We start from the raw sequence: 22,540 nt of genomic DNA, 5'->3' as shown, positions 1-22,540 counted from the left end.
TGTATTTCTACAGCTATTAACATCTAATTAATGTTCAATGAACTTTGAATTACTTGTAGGAAATATTTTCTCATAAGAAAAAAATACTATTTTTTTTCTTTTTTTTTTAGTGGATGAGTGTGGCACAAGCTATGTGCTAGTAAAACAGAAGACATTTTCTAGATAAAGGTAGCAGATTTAATCATGGACAGATGTTCTATGTCTCAAATATGACATGATACTATGAAAGATACTAGAGAGTTTTGAGGGACAGGTCATGGGTAACCGTAAAATTATTACTGGAGCCTTACAACTTACCTTGTTTAGAATTGTCAAAATCATTGGCAAAGAGTAAAGGTCCTAAGAGCCTTCTGATTATTGAAACATTGCTTTGTGCCTCACACTTTAAAAAGTACCATTTTTTGTGAACCATGAAGTGCTTTACACATAAACTACAATAACAGTAACAACCATCCAAGGATAATTTTTCTTAGTTCACAGATGTGGAAAACTTCCCGAGGTTTTCACATAACTAGGGTCATAGCCATATGCCTGGAGACAGAGATCAATTGTTCATTCTTTCCCCAGAGACCTTATACAATGAGGTCTGGTAAATTCCTTCATGTTCCACATCAATCAACTCCTTGCCTGTAATTTTGTCTTATGGTATTGTAACAGGGAAGAGCCAAATCTGACTACAAGCTGGATCTGTTTCTTTTACTTTAACCTTTGCTTTCCGCTGCTTTTGTTCACTAAAAGGATACTGTCTGTACATAATGGCCTGATCAGGGAACCCTGCCCCCTGCCTGAATGTTAAACCAAAGTGCCTTTGTTCAGGGAAGCATCCGGACCCTGTCCACCTGTGGATGGCTACAGGAAAGAAGGAATTAATGAGGCTGGCCATTCCAGAGGATATTTACAAAACTTATGGCCTTTTTACTTTACTTCCTCATCTCCTCCCCATCTCTGTTCTGTAAAAGAAACTGGCATCCAAACCCCGATAAGATGGGGGTTTTTTTGGAAACATTACTCTGCCATCTTCTCTGTCTGCCAGCTTTCCAAATAAAGCCGTACTCCTTGCCTCTACACCTCGTCTCCCGATTTATTGGCCTGTCCTGTGAAGAGCAGAGCGAGCTTGGACTCGGTAACAGTATCACCGTTAAGTATTAATCATAGTGATCTCTGTTTTCAGGAACCTCCCATCCATCCGCCCAGTATTCTACATCCTCCTGATCTCTCGATCCAGGTTTTTACTGGGAGGTCTGCACCTTTGGTAGAGCTTCTCAGTTCTGGGAGCTCATTTAACTTCTCTAGGAAAGATTATGGTTACTAGTGGAGGGTATAATTCTGTGTCTGTGGAAGTGTACATAGCTGTCTGCTGCTACTCCTACAACTTTCCATTCTGAAGCATATAAATGTTTAGAATGTTTAGTCTCAATTGAGACTAACTAATTTCTGGTGTAGTAACCTAAAAAACTGAGGAACTGGTTATTGCTATGGGAGACTCATAAGAATGTATTATTTATTTTCCATTATTCTGAAAATTAAGTTACCTTGGACAGAAATACTTTGCCACTTGGTGGGATTCTTGAGTTGGTAATAGCATCCTTGGGAATTCATCTGTATCTCCAAGAAAAGTGTCAGGGAGGAAGAAATATCCCTCTGCCCTTCTAGGTTCTTCTGGTTGGTCTAAGAATTAACTTGACATGAAATAGATTAACAAGAGAAAATCAAACAAAATTTTAATACTATGTATACATGGAAGAGACCCAGGAAAACTGAGTAACTCGTCAAAATGGCTGAAACCCATGGATGGACCTAGAGCCTGTCATACAGAGCGAAGTAAGTCAGAAAGAGAAAAACAAATACCGTATGCTAATGCATATACACGGAATCTAAAAAAAACATGGTACTGATGAACCTACTGGTAGGGCTGGAATAAAGAGGATGCAGACGTAGAGAATGGACTTGAGGACATGGGGAGGGGTAAGAGTAAGCTGGGACAAAGTGAGAGAGGGGCATGGATATATATACACTACCAAATGTAAAATAGATAGCTAGTGGGAAGCAGCTGCATAGCACAGGGAGATCAGCTCAGTGCTTTGTGACCACCGAGAGGGGTGGGATAGGGAGGGTGGGAGGGAGACGCAAGAGGGAGGGGATATGGGGATGTATGTATACATATAGCTGATTCACTTTGTTGTACAGCAGAAACTAACACAACACTGTAAAGCAATTATACTCCAATAAAGATGTATAAATATATATATATATATATGTGTGTGTATATATATATATTAATACCACCTTCAGCTAAAAACAAAAGAGGGCGTCGGGGGTAGTGGTCTGGGGCTTCAAAGGAGAGAAAGTCAATTCCTGTGGAGATTAAAAGCAAATGTTTGGTAAACAAATATTTGCTGGGCCTGCAGAGACAATGGGACACAGAGTGGGCTCTGATCTCTAGGCCCTGCTGAGTTTCCCTCACCACACTCAGCCCTATTCTTTGCAGATATCTCTGGTGGTAGCTCTATTCTGGGAATAGGCCCTCTATTTAAATTCTCTTAGGCGGTTAAGGAGAAGGTCAAAGTTTCTTCCTGAGTCTTTTGGGCCTTGATTGTTTTCAGCTTGAAATAATCTGCACGGCCAAGAGACATTTTGGGGTGGCAAATTTTGCTCCCCTTTGAAAAGGAAATATTGTTCTGCTCCTGAAATTTTACCAGTAATTTTCTTACCAGTGGAAAGAGAAGTATAGTCATACAGACTGGTTGTACTATCCTTTCTTTTCTATTTCCTACCTGACCAACATTAAGAAAGTGACCTAACATCTCTAAAGTTCAGATTCAACATCTGTAAAATGATCCCTCCCTCACAGGATTAAATGATGGATGATCTATGAATGAGTCTAGTACAGGCACTGTCATACCCTTTTTATAAGTGCATCTACAGTTAACAATTAATACGTTATTATACCTTGTTGACTAACCTTATTATTCCAGACAGATGGAAAGTTTATGGATAACAATTCACGTCTCAAAACTCTTGAATATCCCATGGGACACTGGGACACTGCTGGGTGTAACGTAGGCGCTGAGAAACTCCCAGTAACTGGCAAGTTCAAACAGAAGGCATCATAACAACTCAGAGTCTCCTAATCCCTCATGTATACCATTACTTTCTTCTGCATCGCTTCCATGGACTCCTGGGAAATGTCAAAGAAGTTACTGGACTATTCATACGGGAAAGAAATTATAAGAAAAACTTGGAAGGGCAGAATCTGGAGAGTTGAAGTGATCAGCAGTTTAGGCTAACACTGTCAGTGCCTGTAGGAATAAATAAAAAAGAATCAGGTGTTTAAAACCTCCAAGATTAAAAAAAAAAAAAAAAAAAAAGCCTCCAAAAGACTAAGAAGGGTGATGGAAGGGCACCCCCAGATCAATTTTCAAGTATCACATAAATGTGCCCAGTACAACCTCAGCTCTGAAACAAGAGGCTTCTAGGGGCACAAAATGACAGTCTTTTCCCTCAAAACCTTTTTTTTATCTTATTAGTCATATTCTTCAATTATCCTCATAAAAGCTGGTAATAGTAATCCCATTCTGAAAAAAAATAGTATTAATGGCAACATATTTTAAAAGAAATGGAGAATCTGAGGAACACTGATATTGCTTTCCTTCTTCAAGGTCACTGAAAAGTTGAGACTAGAACCCAAAGGGTTTCAGCTTTCTAGGTCAAATTTTTCGTTATCCGTTTCAGTATAAGCATTAGTTTGGATGACATTAGTACTAGAAAAGCAATTGCAAGATTTATAAATATCCTTAAAATTTTGAATATATATGTATACACACAAATATACACTTATATATACATATATACACACACATCTATATACATATACACACAAGTATATACATACATATATGTACACACATGCATAAATATATGATTAAAAGGGAATCAATTATGAGTTTCCATAATAAATATAATAGTCAGATATAGAAAAATAATAGCCACTCTAAATCATATGGTGTCAGTATTCACTACTGTTTAAGTAGGTACTACTATTCCAATGAGTTATTTCATAGCAAATATACTCCACTGATTTAATTTTTGCATATTTGTTTCAAAAATAAGTTTAAAAAAAAAGAAAAAAAATCAAGTTACATACAAAACATTTTTCATACTAAAACACAAAAACAAAAATGTGTTTTCAATTAGCTGTTTTTCAAAAATGTTTCATTTTATTTTAGAATCAATCCAATTTACAGCAAACCACCCTTAGCAAATTTATGAATGTGACAGATTGTATTTTATATATAGGTGATTGTTATTTGATATATTTAAAATCACCTTTCAACTATACTTCTTTAAACAGAAAAAAGTCATAAAGTATATGAATCATAAATCAACTCTAAATTATAATTTCCCTTGGCATGTCACAATCTCAGTTTTCCCACTTTTTCTTCCCCAGGAGCAGCTGATACAAATATAAGGAGAAGATTATCTCTCCTCTGCAGCTCAGTGACTACCACATGCTCACACCACCACCATGTCTTTAAGGGCCTCAAGTTCATGTACGTACATAATGACCAGCCTCCTGGCTTAGTGCATTCCTGAAGTTGGTGTAAGCTACAACTGACTGTGACCGTAACAAGCTAGTTAACTTCTCTGGACCACTTTGAAAAAGTTCCCGAGGAGTTTTGGGGAAAGAAGTAAAAGGCAGACTGGGTTACTTAGTCCCCAAACTTTCCTCAAACCCTTCAAAATTCACCGTTCCTAACTGAGGACAGAGCTAATGTCTGCAGAGAACCATTTGCTCTCTGATTCAGGAGAACATCAAGAGAAACTTTCTGTTAACAGATGCTCTGCTGTTATAAATTCATTGCAAAGATAGCTAAAACCCTGAAAAAAAAAATGTAGGAAATTTGCTAGCTTCTAAGAAGACACATGAAGCCAAAAGAAACTTCTCATTTGACTGGAAAAATTCCAAACACCAAGAGACATTCATTTTAATGAGTTGTCATGAGGTGTTAATAAGTATAGAGATCTGTGCAATGCCAAAATTTACCCTTCCTCCATATTTCTCCCTTTTTCCAGAGCTTGTTCTGTTGGGGATACAAGTTCTCTCTTTTAGACAGTTGTTTTTCATCTCGTTTTGGTAAAAAAAAATTCACTCCTCCAGAAAAAATAGTGTATCTCACAAGCTATAACTTAGTTATAAAAATCTCAAACTTCTGCTCTATACTTTTTGCATAAAATTTACTTCTGCTTTCTTCTTTTATGTTTTGAATAATAAATTTTATAACTACCCTTTTCCTATTTCCTATGTGAAAAACCAGACTATGTATTAAGATCCCCGTGGAACTGAACTACATCCTTTGTGATTAAGTCCTGGAATTGCTTTGAATGTTGCCCATATCATTCTCACTCTTGGCTCTTTTAACCACTCAACAGCATTTTTTAAGCACTTAGGATGTGGAAAGCACTATGATGGAGTCAGGGAAGTGCTTGCACTTAGAGGAAGGCCAATCCTGCAGACCACCATTGAACTAAATCCAAGAGCATGAAGGGCTTGCTTGTGCAGAACTCCAGTGGGAGACCAGAGCTCTTCCTGCTTCTGTCAAGTTGCCTCTGCATCCCTCCCTCCCCTCAGCCCTCATCACATCTCCATCACTCTGTACCTTGGACCAACTGGACCAATCTAATTGTGTACTTTATTCCTGTTCATCTCAGTCACCACAAAAGATCCAGGACTCCAAGGTTCTTCTTCATCCCCCAAAGGTTAATCCACACCTGGCTCCATAGCTGCCTTTTCTGATTCTGTCTCCCATTCTCCACCTCCTGAAACCTTTCATTCACTGTGCCCCTGAAATACTAAGCCAATAACCAGTCCTTTCCCTTAACCTCAGCATCTTCCCCCAAAGTCCCCAGCACATTCTTAACTTGACTGAAACCTGGCTGCCCCTGAAGGCACTGATTCCTTTCCAGCCCTCTGAGCAGTGGCTGTTTGCCTCCCACTCTCCTTGTGCTATGGGGTCTGGAGCTGGAGTGAGTGTCCCCTTTGTTCCTCATCGTTTCCAGAACTTTCTCTATTGTCCACCAAAACTCCCAGCACTGAGTCATTTCATCAGACACTTTGCCTCCCTGTTGCCCACAGGACTCCACCTCCCTTTCTTGCCAGAAGAGTTTAGTTTCTGGCTACTATCACTCTTCCCAATATCCCATTATAATTAAAACCCACATTGGTCATCCTTCCAACAACCTGGCCTCTCAATTCCCTGAATTCCTCTCTTCTAAAGATTTTTTTTTTTCTTAACATCTTTATTGGAGTATAATTGCTTCACAAGGGTGTGTTAGTTTCTGCTTTATAACAAAGTGAGTCAGCTATACACATACATACATCCCCATATCCCCTCCCTCTTGCCTCTCCCTCCACCCTCCCTATCCCACCCCTCTCGGTGGTCACAAAGCACCAAGCTGATCTCCGTGGGCTATGCGGCTGCTTCCCACTAGCTATCTATTTTACATTTGGTAGTGTATATATGTCCATGCCACCCTCTCACTTCGTCCCAGCTTAGCATTCCCCCTCCCCGTGTCCTCAAGTCCATTCTCTATGTCTGCATCTTTATTCCTGTCCTGCCCCTGGTTTCTTCAGAACCTTTTTTTTTTTTTTTAGATTCCATATATATGTGTTAGCATACAGTATTTGTTTTTCTCTCTCTGACTTACTTCACTCTGTATGACAGACTCTAGGTCCATCCACCTCACTACAAATAACTCAATTTTGTTTCTTTTTATGGCTGAGTAATATTCCATCATATATATGTGCCACATCTTCTTTATCCATTCACAAAGATCTTCTCTTTAACCCCATCTTGTCAACTTATTCCCATGGTCATATCTTAATGTTACATCAATTTCAATAATCCCCCAAACCCTGATCACTAACTCTTAACTTTTAGCCCACACTCTGTATTAACTGAAGTCTAAGGTTATGGATTAAATGTTTGTCACCACCCCAACCAACACCCACACCACCCACCATGCTCCTCTCCACCACACGGGGGAGAGTTTATATATATAAAACTCATATATTAAAGCCCTAACCTCTAATGCCATGGTATTTTAACTGAGCAGGACCCTATGGGGTCTTCCTGGGACAGACCCCCTACCCCCCGCCAACCTCCATGTCCTCCGCCTGCCTCTTGTTTGTAGAAAAACTTTAGCCTCCTAGGCCTTCCCCAAGTTCCAAAAAATAAACTTAATCAGAGAATTGAGAAAATTCAGAAACAAAAGAAAACAGTCAAGCAAGACAAAATAAGAACAGTTTAGCCATTTAAAAAAAAAGTCAAGGATCTTTAGCTCCTTCTCAAGGGCTATAGATAATATTCTGAGCCATATCCTTTGCGCTGTTTTGCAGATACTGAAACCCTCACCAGGTAGAAGAAGCTAACTGCATGCTACCCACAAGCACATAGACCCCAGACTGTCTGGAACCAGAAGGTTGATCCTGTTGACTCCTGGTTACCTCACCACCAACCAATCAGAAGAATGTCCACAAGCTGATCACACACTCTGCAACTCTCTCCCTCACACTGTCTTTAAAAACCTTTCCCTGAAACTTTCAGGAAAGTTCAGGTCTTTTAAGTGCTAGCTGTCTGGACTCCTTGCTTGGTGCCTGCAATAAACGCTGCCCTCTCCTTCACCACAGCCCAGTTGCAGTAGATTGGCTTTACTGCATACGGGTGAGTGGACCCAAGTTTGGTTCAGTAACAGTATTTGGAGTTGGGACTTTGAAAGGTAATTAGTTTTAGATGAGGTCATGAGAGTAGGGCCCCATGATGGGGTTAGTGTCCTTAGAAGAAGAGGAGAGACCAGAGCTCTCTCTCTCCACCATGTGAGGACACAGCAAGAAGGAAGGCTGTTTACAAGCCAGGAAGAGAGATCTCACCAGAAACAGAATCTTCAGGCCCCTTGATCTTGGACTTCCCAGGCTACAGAACTATGGGAAACAAATGTCTATTGTTTAAGCCACCTAGACTGTGTTTTTTGCTTATGGAGGTTCAAGCTGATTAAGACATCTAACAATTCTTCAAACCCACCAGGACCTACAATCTATTGATTCACCACGTTTTTACTTTTGCTCACCCAAGATTTCCTCCTCTCTTCTTTCCTTATGCAGCTTAAGTCCCATGTTTGTTTATCATAAACACGTGCCTACATACACCTTTATCTCCCTTACTCATCCCCTGCTTTTTTCACCAGTTTCTTTCCATCCATTCTTTCTTGAACCATTCACATCATGTTTTTGCCTCCACCACTCCATAGAAACTGTTCTTCTTGAGGTCACCATCATTGCCATTTTGCTAAATCTATTGGTCGTTTCTGAGTCCTTATCTGTCATGATCTATCAGCAGAATTTGACAGAATAGATCATGACATTATTTTTGAAATACTTTCTTCTCTTGGCTTCCAGAACATCTAATTTGCTTTATTGTTCTCAGATCTCTCTCCATCTCCTTTGCTATTTTTTCTGATCCTCAGTTTCAAAAGGAGGATTTCCCCAGGGTGTATCTGTTGGACCTCTTCTATACACACTCCGCAGTTGATCTCATCCACCCTCATGTCTTCAAGTATCATCTATACACTGACGGCTTCTGATCTTACATCTGGAGCTCCAACTTCTTCCCGGAAATCCAAACCCACATCTCCAATTATCTGCTTGATATCTTTCAGAGCATATTTAGTAGACTTTTCAAATTTAACGTGCTCGAAACTAAGCTTCTAATATTTTGCCAAAACCAACTCCTCCTGCAGCTTTCCCCATATCAGTTCATAGTAGCTCCATTCTTCCAGCACACAAGCCAAAAACAGGTAGTTATATTTGTCAGGATTTTTTTTCTTCACCCTAGACGTCCATTATGTCCAAATCTCTGTCTGTTCTACCTTCAGCATACATCCATAGTTTGACCATTTCTCATACCTCACTATCCACTTAGTCAAAGCCACCGTAATTTCTAGCCTCGTTTACTATAGTAGCTTCCTATTTAATCTCACTTCTTCCATCCTTTTCTCTCTATAGTCTATTTTCAACACAGTATCAAGAGCAGCCTTATTAAAGCTGTAGCAGGCCAGGTCCTCCATTTACTTAAAACCTCAAATGTCTTCATGTCTCACTCAGAGTAAATAATAAAATTCTTATCACTTACAGATTCATATACTATGTGACTCCACGTTACCTCTCTCTCTGATTCTCCTACTCTTTCCTCTCTCACTCCTCTCTCCACTACGAAGGACTTGATGTTCTTCAGATGTACTTGAGATGCTACAGTCTCATCTCAAGGACTTTGTGTTTGCTCTTCCACCCACCTGAAACCCTCTTATTCTAGATATCTGCCTGGATATCTCTGTCCTTTCAATTATTCAAAGTCTTCTCTCAGGGATGTCTTTTCTGCCATCCTATATAAATTTCAGTGCTGTCTCATATTTGTTTTCTGTGTCACCCCAGATTAGGGCACTTGACTTGCTTTCGGCAGGAGCAACCCTAGCAAGGGTGATGCTATTTACATGGTCACTGATCCAGGTTGCAGCGGTTGCTGTAGATCCAGGAACCCATTGCAACAGGAACTCCCAGTCCCTCCTGTTGCTCATGGCTACTGCCCATCAACATCTTGCCTTTTTCCCTCTTCATACACTTCTTACCTCCTGCCTTGCAACTTCTATGCAGCCACTAAAGCCAGAGACAGCACAGGAGCTGGTCAGTATGCTGCAGGCACAATCTTAGGCCATCAGCTAACTTCCTCTCCCTTTTTCCTCCCTGACATGCTGCTCAAAGACACAGTAGCTTCACTTATGCCCTCTGAAGAGGTTCAGGGAGAGCAAATGACTGCTTATCCACAAACAGTGGCAAGTGTGGTAACACTTTCTTATATTTGCTCTCCTAGAATGGTCCATGTTATTGATATTTTCCAAAATCATCATTCTCAGTGCATTAGTCTCCTGGTTTAAAACCTGTCCATAGTTCCCCTTTGCCTATAGAATAAACCACTAGGTTTCTAATGTAGTATTAAACTGTGGTAACAATCTGAAGTCTTGTCTCTTGCTTGCCCTATGTTCCAGCCAAAATAAACCAATCACCATCCCTAAGCTACATCCAAAATGTCCTAACTATGTGTCTTGGTTCAGAATTTCACCTCCTCCAGGAATCCTAAGGCCCTCATTTCTTCCTATCAAAATTCTTTCTATATTTTCATGATCCAGATCAAATGTTACTTCTTTTTTGAAGACTCCCTTGCTCCTCCCCAAATAAATGATTCACAGTTCCCTGTGTGACAACTTATCCTGGTATTCTTGTTATTTGTGCATTCATTTCTAATTGCTCCTTGAGGGCAAAGCAGTATTATCTATCTCCCCTGCAGTAATTAATTAAATGACATGAATGATTATATTTGCTCAAAAAACTGTTAACTCTAATCAAATAGCAGGGCAAGCTATCTGGCAATACCCAAAGAGACCAGTGTGTTTTAGACAGTATGAGGCCCAGGAATGCCACAGAGAATCAGAAAAGGGCAAGCGACCTGGGGTCGGGTTGAATGAATCTTGAGTCTGCCATTTAACACCCGTGCAGTCTGGGGCAAGTTTTCTTTCTTTTTTTCTTTTTCTTTTTTTAATTTTTATGAATCTCTGGCCCCTCTTACTACATGTAGTGAATATATATATTTTTTAGTTTTCATTGGAGTAGAGTTGCTTTACAATGTTGTGTTAGCTTCTACTGTACAGCAAAGTGAATCAGATATATGTATACATATATCCCCTCTTTTTTGGATTTCCTTCCCATTTAGGTCACCACAGAGCACTGAGTAGAGTTCCCTGTGATATACACACAGTAGGTTACTTGTAGTGAATATAAACGTAGATACCACATGTAGATAATCGTATCTACCACATATGGTTGCTTTGAGGGTTGTGTGCCTTTTAAAGTCTCTGGCCTAAAGTCAAAGATTTGATTCAGAGTCCAGAGTGCTAACCATTCCACTGTGGAACCGCCACGGGAGACCTGATTCAAAGCCCAGGTCTCCCAGAAGTGAGAGTTTGGCTTGCCCTACTGTAGCCCTTATAGTCTCAGAGTTTTCATTATAAAATTATAGAGCTTGACTTGATGTCCTTAAACATTTTTTAATTTTATTGAGGTGTGGTTAGTTTACAATGTTGTTTTGGTTTCTTCTGTGCAGCAGCGTGACTCAGTTGTACATATATATGTATGTTCTTTTTCATATCCTTTTCCATTATGGTTTACCACAGGATATTGAATACAATTCTGCAAAACAGTGCATCTGCAGGCTAGATGAGCCTTTACCAAGCTGTATTTCCTGAAACAATGGCTCCATGAGCTGCTCTGTGAAAAATGTTTGATCATCAAATAATTTGGGAAAATTCTGAATTCTCAAAAATAAAATAAAGTAAGGTACCTGGCCTAGGACCCCAATCCTCATGTCCTGATTCCGCATTCTAAGCACCAAAGGCGCAGGTCTCTCTGTGTTACCTCTGAGCAAGCAACCTTAGGTCACGAAGGTGATGACACACAGAGGCTCTTCCCCTGTTGGACAGGGAATGAACCATGCTGGCTGGTGAGGCTCCAGGCAGTGTCTTTTCTCCAGACCCACAGGGGTCTCATGTCACAGGACTGACCAGTGACAGCAGAGGGTGGCTTGAGCGTGAGAAGCCCTTCTTATCTCTCCCCGTTCAGTTCTACGTAGAACCGTACGTCCTGTGAGACGTGGAGCCGAAAAAAAGAGGATGTGGCTTTTGAGGCAATCAACTGAGCAGAGAGTGTGGAAAATAAACCCTCAAAAAGAGGAGGGTGACGTCACCATGTTTTCCATGTTTATTTCTCTCAAAATGGCTCAACACTCAGAGAATTATGCAGAATGTCTGGGAGACAAAAGGAAACTGAATAATGCTGGTACAGAGTATGAAGTAGAATGAAAAGAGGAAGGAGTTATTTCCTTGTCTATAAGAAGAATAACATTAGACCTGTTTTGCTTTCGATAATAATGTTAACATGCCAATATAAATGCATCTTGTCTTCAAGCTTGAGATTTCATGTCATAGTGAGAGAGGTTTAAGCAGTGTTTATAATTATACAAAATTGCATGACTGGGAGTGGAAAGAGCTAAGGCAGACTTCACCGACAACACAGAAACTATGCATTAGGAATCAATGCAACCCTCATGAAATAGAGCGTTTCACACACAAGCACGCATGAACCCAGCCCACTGATGATATGCTACTAATGGCATGGTAAAGAACTGTGTCATTTTGTTTTGAATAAAAAAACACTTCTGTTATTAAACCTCAAAGATGTCATTTTAAGTAAAAAGAATACTGTATTAAAGCAACTCAGGTAACCCTAAAATTCATTTCCTGAAACAAAGATTTTACCAAAAACAATTAACAGCACATTTCCCAAGTTACTTTCCTTTGTAAGGAAGTGGCTGACCTATGTGATTATGCTTTATAGACTCAAAAAAACCTGAAGTTGTTGCCCAAGAATAATGTTTGAGTAGAGAGAGAAGCTTAAGTATTTTTATTATATTACATTTACACATAATATATATATATATATATATATATATATATATATATATATATATATATATACACACACCCATATACAGTCGCTCCTCGTTATCTGCAGGAGATTGGTTCCACGACCCACCAAGTATGCCAAAATCCATATATATATATGGAGGTATACTTATACCTCAGACTTGCTTAGCCATGGACTGATATCACATATAATTTATGCCCTATTTATCTTGTAATCCCAGCATTCAGAACAGTATATGGAATGTAGTAGGTGATACATAAATTTGTTCCATTGACCTGTAATCTTTACAGGTTAAGTACCATTTTGGGATTTAATAGATTCAAATATACAAAATCTCTTAGAAAAATAAGATCAAAAATTCAGAAAGCTGACCCGGCCAAGGAAGAAAGAATTATATTCTTTTGTAAAGGAACAAAGTCTTAGGAGAGAGCTAGGTAAAAAGCGAGTCCTAAATGTGCCATAAATATTCTTCTAATCTATTAATTTCTTGTTCAATAAAAACTAGCACCCAGAAAATATAGTTTTGCCACCCAAAGGTAAGCTAGATTAATTCCTGAAGAAACCAAGAGACAGAAGCCATACGTGAAGACCCTCAGTCGGTGTACAGTGAGCCCCAGACCAGGTATCATGGAAGGAAAACAACACCACCCATGATCCCTCCACTGGCTGACAGAAGGGGATGCCCGGTGGGAGTGCAGGTGTAGTCAGCACTCATGGGAATGGCTATAAAGGCAAAGTATTCACTCATTGTTCGGTTTTTGCATACTTATTATGTTCCAAGTGAGAGCATTAATAATCCAAATTCTCTGTCATTAGAGTCTAGTGAGGGGACACAGGCAATGAAATATAAATACAATCAATAGCTTAATTACATAGTGAATTAGAAGGTGATGATTGTTATGGAAAATAGAGCTGGGCAAGCGGAACCAGAAGGGAGGTAAGGATGGTTGCAAACATCAATATCATTGTGTGATCAAGTCAATGTGCTCAAGATGGCAGCCCTGTGAACAAGCACATAAAAGAGTAACAGACCTGGGGATGAACTAAGCATTAAGAGGAAATGATTAGCTAAAAGAGATGAACATTTGGATATAGACATACAGCTATAGCTGGAGGAACTGGAAAATCAACAGAAGAAAGATTTAAAGAAAAATTGGAGAGCGTTGAAATAGTGAAACCTGGAGATGGAACACTGTATAGGAAGGATGTCCTGAGTTGCATGTCAGGAAGGGTGTGGTGAGATGGTTCTTATTTCCCCTAGTGAGACTCCCAGGACAGAGGACAAGGCACTGCAGGGGACCACTTAAACATTCATTTTGGTTTATAGTCCTATCAATATTAATTGAATACTTTGAAAATTATTGCAGAACTAACTTATCTGTATTCTAGGAAGCCTGGATATGTCTGCACAGCATGATAATTAAAAGAGGAGGAAAATGAATACTGCTGAAGGCTGACCCTTCTAAAAGAAGTGCCAGCTGACTTTAGGGTGGAAGGTCAGTGGGTCTCAGGGCCCTGGGCTTCTATGGACTTTTTATATCTCTCCATCCGTGTCCTTCATAGCAAGCAAGAGTAAATTCATCTGTTCCCTGCCTGGGCTGGTGTCCTCCATAATTTTTCTAGCAGTGTTCAAAGGTTAATTCTCTATCTATCATTGTGAGGCTCAGATGACACTACAGTTACTGTTTTCAATTGTCAATGTGGTTATCATGGAGAAGGACAGAAGATGGTGTCTAAGGGAACCTGGAATCTACATCTTGTTAATGAGGCTCCCTTAAGACTAACTGCAAAACCATAACCGCCAACAGATCAAATGAAGGAAGGGTATATACTGACGTTGCTCTTTATTTTTGAGTATCACTTTCAGGGCCTAAGGGACAGAGATGCAATTAGCATCTGGCCCATCAGACAGCTGACTTATTTGTTATGTATTTGGGGAGGAGCTAAGTGTGGAAAGTTAGACACAGACCCATGCTTGATTTGTCACAATCCAGTGAGGGTGTTAAGAGTAAGCATGCGCATACGAGTACAGAATACTACAGAAGAGGTGAGTACAGAATACTACAGAAGAGGTGAGTACAGAATACTACAGAAGAGGTGAGTACAGAATACTACAGAAGAGGTGAGTACAGAATACTACAGAAGAGGTATGTTCAGAACATCAACATCATAAATGGAGAGAGTTATAATGTGATAGAGGACAGGAGAGAGAAAAATGAAACAGAAGGTGGTCTTGATACGACTTGGAGAATAACTAGTTTACCAGACAAATAGAGAACATTCCAGAGTTGTGTCATTTTTGTTTTGAATAAAAAAACCACCTCTGCTACTAAACCTCAAAGATGTCTTTTTAAGCAAAAAGAACACTGTATTAAAGCAACTCAGGTGATCCTAAACTTCACTTCCAGAGACAAGGATTTTATCGAAAACAATTAGTAACACATTTCCCAAGTTATTTTCCTTTGTAAGGAAAGTGGCTGACCTATGTGATTATGATTCATAGGCTCAAAAAGACCTGAAGTAGTTGGGCAAGAATTAGGTTTGAGTACAGAGAGAAGCTTAAGTATTTTTCTTGTATTACGTTTATACACAGTTACGTATATACATACATACGTACTTGCACATATATATATATATATATATATATATATATATATATATATATATATATATATATATATATATATACACACACACACACACTCATACACAGTTGCCCCTCGTTATCTGCGGGGGATTTGTTCCAGGACCCACTGAGGATGCCAATGTGTGTATGTGGGGCAGGGAGATTTTAAGCACAGAGACCAGAAAATGCATGACTGGAGAAAAGTTAAAGGGTTTAGTAAAACTGTTATTCATGTTTAGTTTCATTTCATAAATGTTATATAAAGAGCTTTGAATAGATAGGTGTTTGAATTTTATTTTTAAATTAGTAAAATATTTTTGATGCATGTTCAAAGACATTCTGTGTAAGTGTTAATAATATGTTTCTCCAAAATGAGCAAACTTTCAGAATTTGGAACAACAATGTTTAGCACTGAAGTTTTATATCTCACAGAGCCCCAGCTAGTTAGAGAATGAACTCTGCTCCAATCCATCTTGTCTCCCACTTAGTCTGGTTGATAAAAGGCAAGACATCAATCAGGAAAGAGCATAACTATCTAGTGCTTTAGGGAGAAATATGGACACCTTAGCAAGAACATGAAACCATTACGGAATAGTTTGAGTTTGGATGAGCATAGGTCAAAAACATAATTTCTTGAAAAATGTCATTGGCATTGAAATCAGACTCTATATTGAAGGGGTATAGTTCCCTAAAAAGTTACAAACTTTCTTCCTTTTAAGATACCTTAAAAACTATGCTGTTTAGATGCACAAAATCAAAGTGTTCAATACAAAACAATTTCAGTTGCATAACACACATGCCCAACAAATCCATCTGTTCTATTCCCTTCTCTGTAACCGGTGTCAGCATTAATCCAGTTAATCAAGGAAGGTGACCTCCAGCATCACAGAATCACTCCTCTTCTTCCTACAGCCCTCCTACCTCCAACCGAAGTCTCTCCTCCTTTCCATTCCTTTTCAAGGCATCATCTCCAGGTAAGCAAAGAAGGCAACGGATGTGGAAAGCCGATCAGTAAGGTGGTTAAAAGCCGATGTTTCTGGATTCTGTAAACATGCATTTGAATCTTCATCTGCTACTCACCCACCAGCCATGTGACCTTGAAAAGTGACACCATCCCTCTTAGGATGGGGATAAAAGTAAGCAGGTAAGGAAGATTTCATTCAGGCGATTTCAATGGGGATAGAACCTAAAGGAACTAACTCCACTGAAACAAAAGGCAGGAGGGTTTTTAAGTACGGGGATGAGCTGAAGGAAAAGCCTGGAGGGCAGGCCTGACGTTGATCAAAGGGATGCCCTGAGCACACTGAGCTATTCCCAAGTTTGTCAGTGGTTTTCTCGGTAATTATGCCATCAGTTTGTTAATTGCACCCATCCAAGTTAAGCCCCTACCTCCCACACAGACAGGCCATAGGGACACAGAGGTGCTTTCTTACTTGATGTTTAAGTTTCAAAGAGATGGTTCTCAGGTCCTTGAGAAAGACATTTTCTGGGCTGTGAAACTGGGGAGAAGCTGGGCGAAGATTTACATACCTGTCAAGTAGCAAAGAATTTACAACTGCTAGTTTTCTAAAGCACACGCTCTAAGTAAAGGTACATCAGGGGACTAGTGTCAGAAAGAAATCTGCCTAAAGTTTAGCCAAGTGAAGGAAAACATTAAGTCTGTCCTAGTCAAGGTTGTATCATTAGAACAGCTACAGACACAGACATTTCGGTCACTGGAGTCGCCGACTAGAAGATCCCATTATTGAATTCCTGTTCTCATTTCCATAAAATCATCCACTGTGACGTGAATGTATTTGTGTGTGCATGTGTCTTTATAAAGTACCACTTGAGACTTTGAAAGAATTGTTGCTGTTTTTCCTGCTAGCAAGGGACTCAACATTTATGTCCCCCCCAAAAAATATGTATGTTGAAACCTTAACCCTAATGTGATGGTATTTGAAGATGGGGCCTTTTGGAGGTAATTAGGTCATGAGGGTAGAGCACATGATGGGATTACTGACCTTATAAGAAGAGGCCAGAGGCCTAGCTCGCTCACTTTTGGCCATGTGAGGATACAAGGCAGTCTTCAACTGGTAGAGCGCTCTGGCCAGAACCCAATCATGCAGGCACCCTGATCTGGCACTTCAGCCTCCAGAATGGTGAGGAATAAATGACTGTTGTTTAAAGCACCCAGTCTACTGTGCTGTAACAATGTTTTGTTACTGTATCCCAGGTAACTAAAACACTGCTATAAGCTCCAATGTTGCCTGATTTACAGTTATCTTATCTTCAATATTATCACCAATATTATCATTAATGTTATCAGTAAGTGGGCTCCTGAAGTGGACTAACAGACTTCATTTAGTAAAGATCCATAGCAGGAATTTCAAGAACAGCGACAAAACTTCCACTGAATCCCCTCTCCTCTACTGCACCGGACCTGTGTCTGTGCATGTTGATTGTAAAAAATCCCAATGGAATTTAGAAGGCTCTCCCTGGATCATCATGGGTCTTGTATCTCGTAAGACTACATTCAATTAGCTTTCTAAAATTGAAAAGTCACTGCCAATTCTGTAATTTAAGTAATTGAGTGCCTGAGGAAAGAAGGGACACTGCAATAGGAGGGGAATGCAGTGCTTCACGCTGGGCTATAATTTTGGCTCAGCCGATGCTCTAGAGATGACATAATTGTGATATCTGCCCTCTTGCTTCTTCAGAGAAGTCAGCAAGTTTGAGAATACAGTCTCTTGGGTTCGCAGAGCACAGAACGAAGCCAGCTGAGACTTCGATTGCTGACCCTATTTTCTACCTACTCAATAAGAAAAGTAATATACTCTGTCCTTCCAAATTAATCTTCTAAATCATTAAAAAAAATAAATCTCATGAAGGCATATCTTCAATGTAATGACAAAATTAACTGGATAAGCATGAGGGAGATAGGTTCTTAAGATCGTAAGAAAGAAATGAAAGGCAATACACCAGTGGCAGTGATATATTGATATGTATACACACACATATATCTTTTCTTATAACCCCAGCTCGTCATCAGTGGCAGTTAGAGAGAGCACTTTTCACCCATTAGCTAATTAATTCTCACTACATCCTTTCCAGAGATAACCATCCCCCCCAGTCCTTTGTACCTGCCCATGTGGAGACAAAGCTGGGTTTTCAAAATGTACTCTTAAAAAGGTAAGAACTGGAAATAGAATTAGATATTTATGTTTCCACCTCCTCATTGAAAATTCAGATTTTCATTTTAGGAGGTCTCCTGAAATTGGACTTTCCCAAAGCTTACCTTTTCAAAATCGTAAAAATTGACACCAACCGGGATGAACTGAAGCCACCAGGAAATAAGCTGCTTAACAACGATGAGCAGAATTTTGCTGAGTGTAGAGTTCCAATAGACCTTTTATCTGTATTACTCCCCTTTTTGAAAATAATAACTAACCAGCTGCTTGTCAATACAATAGGCTATATAAATCTTCTATTTTCTTGCCAGTTTTCTTCCCCAATAATAACAGCATTTAAACATCAATTATACCATCACTTTAAATGAAGCAACAGCTGTGAGCAGCAAAGTTAGAACAGGTACACATTACGTATGGCTTTGGGGTCAAGATTTTACCTTGCCTAAAAATTGTTACCTTCAGATAATATTTACCAACTGTTGTAAGATACTAGCTTTCTGTTAAGCATATAGAATTATGTAAATCATGTAAAGGTATCCAACTCTGCCTGGGCTACCAAATTTAGTTTCTATCCTAAGTCATAAACTTTATATTAATTTTGTATAATTTTAAAAATTGGAATATAGTCACATCATTCAAAAATAGAAAAATTTTTTTAACATCTTTAAAAATTTTTTTAACATCATTGCTTCACAATGGTGTGTTAGTTTTTGCTTTATAACAAAGTGAATCAGCTATACACATACATATATCCCCATATCCCCTCCCTCTTGCCTCTCCCTCCATCCTCCCTATCCCACCCCTCTAGGTGGTCACAAAGCACCAAGCTGATCTCCCTGTGTTATGCGGCTGCTTCCCTCTAGCTATCTATTTTACATTTGGTAGTATATATAAGTCCATGCCACTCTCTCCCTTCGTCCCAGCTTACCCTTCCCCCTCCCCGTATCCTCAAGTCCATTCTCTACGTCTGCATCATTATTCCTGTCCTGCCCCTAGGTTCTTCATAACCTTTTTTTTTTAAGAGTCCATATATATGTGTTAGCATATGGTATTTATTTTTCTCTTTCTGACTTATGTCACTCTGTATGACAAACTCTAGGTCTATCCACCTCACTACAAATAACTCAATTTTGTTTCTTTTTACGGCTGAGTAATATTCCATTGTATATAAGTACCACATCTTCTTTATCTATTCATCCATTGATGGACACTTAGGTTGCTTCCATGTCCTGGCTATTGTAAATAGAGCGGCAATGAACATTGTGGTACATGACTCTTTTTGAATTATAGCTTTCTCAGGGTATATGCCCAGTAGTGGGATTTCTGGGTCATATGGTAGTTCTATTTTTAGTTTTTTAAGGAACCTCCATACTGTTCTCCATAGTGGCTGTATCAATTTATATTCCCACCAACAGTGCAAGAGGGTTCCCTTTTCTCCACACCCTCTCCAGCATTTATTGTTTGTAGATTTTTTAGTGATGGCCATTCTGGCCATTGTGTGGTGATGCCTCATTGTAGTTTTGATTTTCATTTCTCTAATGATTAGTGATGTTGATCATCCTTTCATGTGTTTGTTGGCAATCTGTATATCTTCTTTGGAGAAATGTCTATTTAGGTCTTCTGTCCATTATTGGATTCGGTTGTTTGTTTTTTTGATACTGAGCTGCATGAGCTGCTTGTAAATTTTGGAGATTAATCTGTTGTCAGTTGCTTCATTTGCAAATATTTTCTCCCATTCTGAGGGTTATCTTTTTGTCTTGTTTATGGTTTCCTTTGCTGTGCAAAAGCTTTTAAGTTTCATTAGGTCCCATTTGTTTATTTTTGTTTTTATTTCCATGTCCCTAGGAGGTGGGTCAAAAAGGATCTTGCTGTGATTTATGTCATGGAGTGTTCTGCCTATGTTTTCCCTAAGAGTTTTATAGTGTCTGGCCTTACATTTAGGTCTTTAATCCATTTTGAGTTTATTTTTGTGTATGGTGTTAGGGAGTGTTCTAATTTCATTCTTTTACATGTAGCTGTCCAGTTTTCCCAGCACCACTTATTGAAGAGGCTGTCTTTTCTCCATTGTATATTCTTACCTCCTTTATCAAAGGTAAGGTGACTGTATGTGTGTGAGTTTATCTCTGGGCTTTCTATCCTGTTCCATTGATCTATATTTCTGTTTTTGTGCTAGTACCACCCTGTCTTGATTACTGTAGCTTTCTAGTATAGTCTGATGTCCAGGAGCCTGATTCCTCCAGCTCTGTTTTTCTTTCTCAAGATTGTTTTGGCTATTCGGGGCCTTTCGTGTTTCTATGCAAATTGTGAAATTTTTTGATCTAGTTCTGTGAAAAATGCCACTGATAGTTTGATAGGGATTACATTGAATCTGTACATTGCTTTGGGTAGTATAGTCATTTTCACAATGTTGATTTTTCCAATGCAAGAATATGGTATATCTCTCCATCTGTTGGTATCATCTTTAATTTCTTTCATCAATGTCTTATAGTTTTCAGCATACAGGTCTTTTGTCTCCTTAAGTAGGTTTATTCCTAGGTATTTTATTCTTTTTGTTGCAATGGTAAATGGGGGTGTTTCTTTAATTTCTCTTCAGATTTTTCATCATTAGTTTATAGGAATGCAAGAGATTTCTGTGCATTAATTTTATATCCTGCTGCTTTACGAAATGCATTGATTAGTGCTAGTAGTTTTCTGGTAGCATCTTTAGGATTCTCTATATATAGTATCATGTCATCTGCAAACAGTGACAGCTTCACTTCTTCTTTTCCAATTTGGATTCCTTTTATTTCTTTTTCTTCTCTGATTGCTGTAGCTAAAACTTCCAAAACTATGTTGAATAATAGTGGTGAGAGTGGGCAACATTGTCTTGTTCTTGATCTTAGTGGAAATGGTTTCAGTTTTTCACCATTGAAAATGATGTTGGCTGTGGGTTTGTCAGATATGGCCTCTATTATGTTGAGGTAAGTTCCCTCTATGCCTACTTTCTGGAGGGTTTTTATCATAAATGGGTGTTGAATTTTGTCAAAAGCTTTTTCTGCATCTATTGAGGTGATCATATGGTTTTTATACTTCAATTTGTTAATATGGTGTATCACATTGATTGATTTGCATATATTGAAGAATCCTTGCATTCCTGGGATAAACCCCACTTGATCAGGCTATATGATCCTTTTATTGTGCTGTTGGGTTCTGTTTGTTAGTATTTTGTTGAGCATTTTTACATCTATGTTCATCAGTGATATTGGCTAGTACTTTTCTTTCTTTGTGACATCTTTGTCTGGTTTTGGTATCAGGGTGATGATGGCCACACAGAATGAGTTTGGAAGTGTTCCTCCCTCTCCTGTATTTTGGAAGAGTTTGAGAAGGAAAGGTGTTAGCTCTTCTCTAAATGTTTGATAGAATTCGCCTGTGGAGCCGTCTGGTCCTGGGCTTTGGTTTGTTGGAAGACTTTTAATCACAGTCTCAATATCAGTGCTTGTGATTGGTCTGTTTATATTATCTATTTCTTCCTAGTTCAGTCTGGGAATGTTGTGCTTTTCTAAGAATTCATCCATTTCTTCCAGGTTGTCCATTTTATTGGCATAGAGTTGCTTGTAGTAATCTCTCATGATCCTTTGTATTTCTGCAGTGTCAGTTGTTACTTCCCCTTTTTCATTCCTTATTCTATTGATTTGAGTCTTCTCCATTTTTTTCTTGATGAGTCTGGCTAATGGTTTATCAATTTTGTTTATCTTCTCAAAGAACCAGCTTTTAGTTTTATTGATCTTTGCTATTGTTTCCTTCCTTCCTTTTTCATTTATTTCTGATCTGATTTTTATGATTTCTTTCCTTCTGCTAACTTTGGGGTTTTTATGTTCTTCTTTCTCTAATTGCTTTAGGTGTAAGGTTAGGTTGTTTATTTCAGATGATTCTTGTTTCTTGAGGTAGGATTGTATTGTTATAAACTTCCCTCTTAGGACAGCTTTTACTGCATCACATAGGTTTTGAGTCATCGTGCTTTCATTGTCATTTGTTTCTAGGTATTTTTTGATTTCCTCTTTGATTTCCTCAGCAATCTCTTGGTTATTTAGTAGTGTATTGTTTAGCCTCCAAGTATTTGTATTGTTTACAGATTTTTTTCCTGTAATTGACATCTAGTCTCATAGCATTGTGGTCGGA

The sequence above is a fragment of the Balaenoptera physalus genome, assembly GCF_965194825.1.
Source record: "Balaenoptera physalus genome assembly, chromosome: 3".
Lineage (NCBI taxonomy): Eukaryota > Metazoa > Chordata > Mammalia > Artiodactyla > Balaenopteridae > Balaenoptera > Balaenoptera physalus.
Note: the sequence above shows the minus strand (reverse complement) of the source record.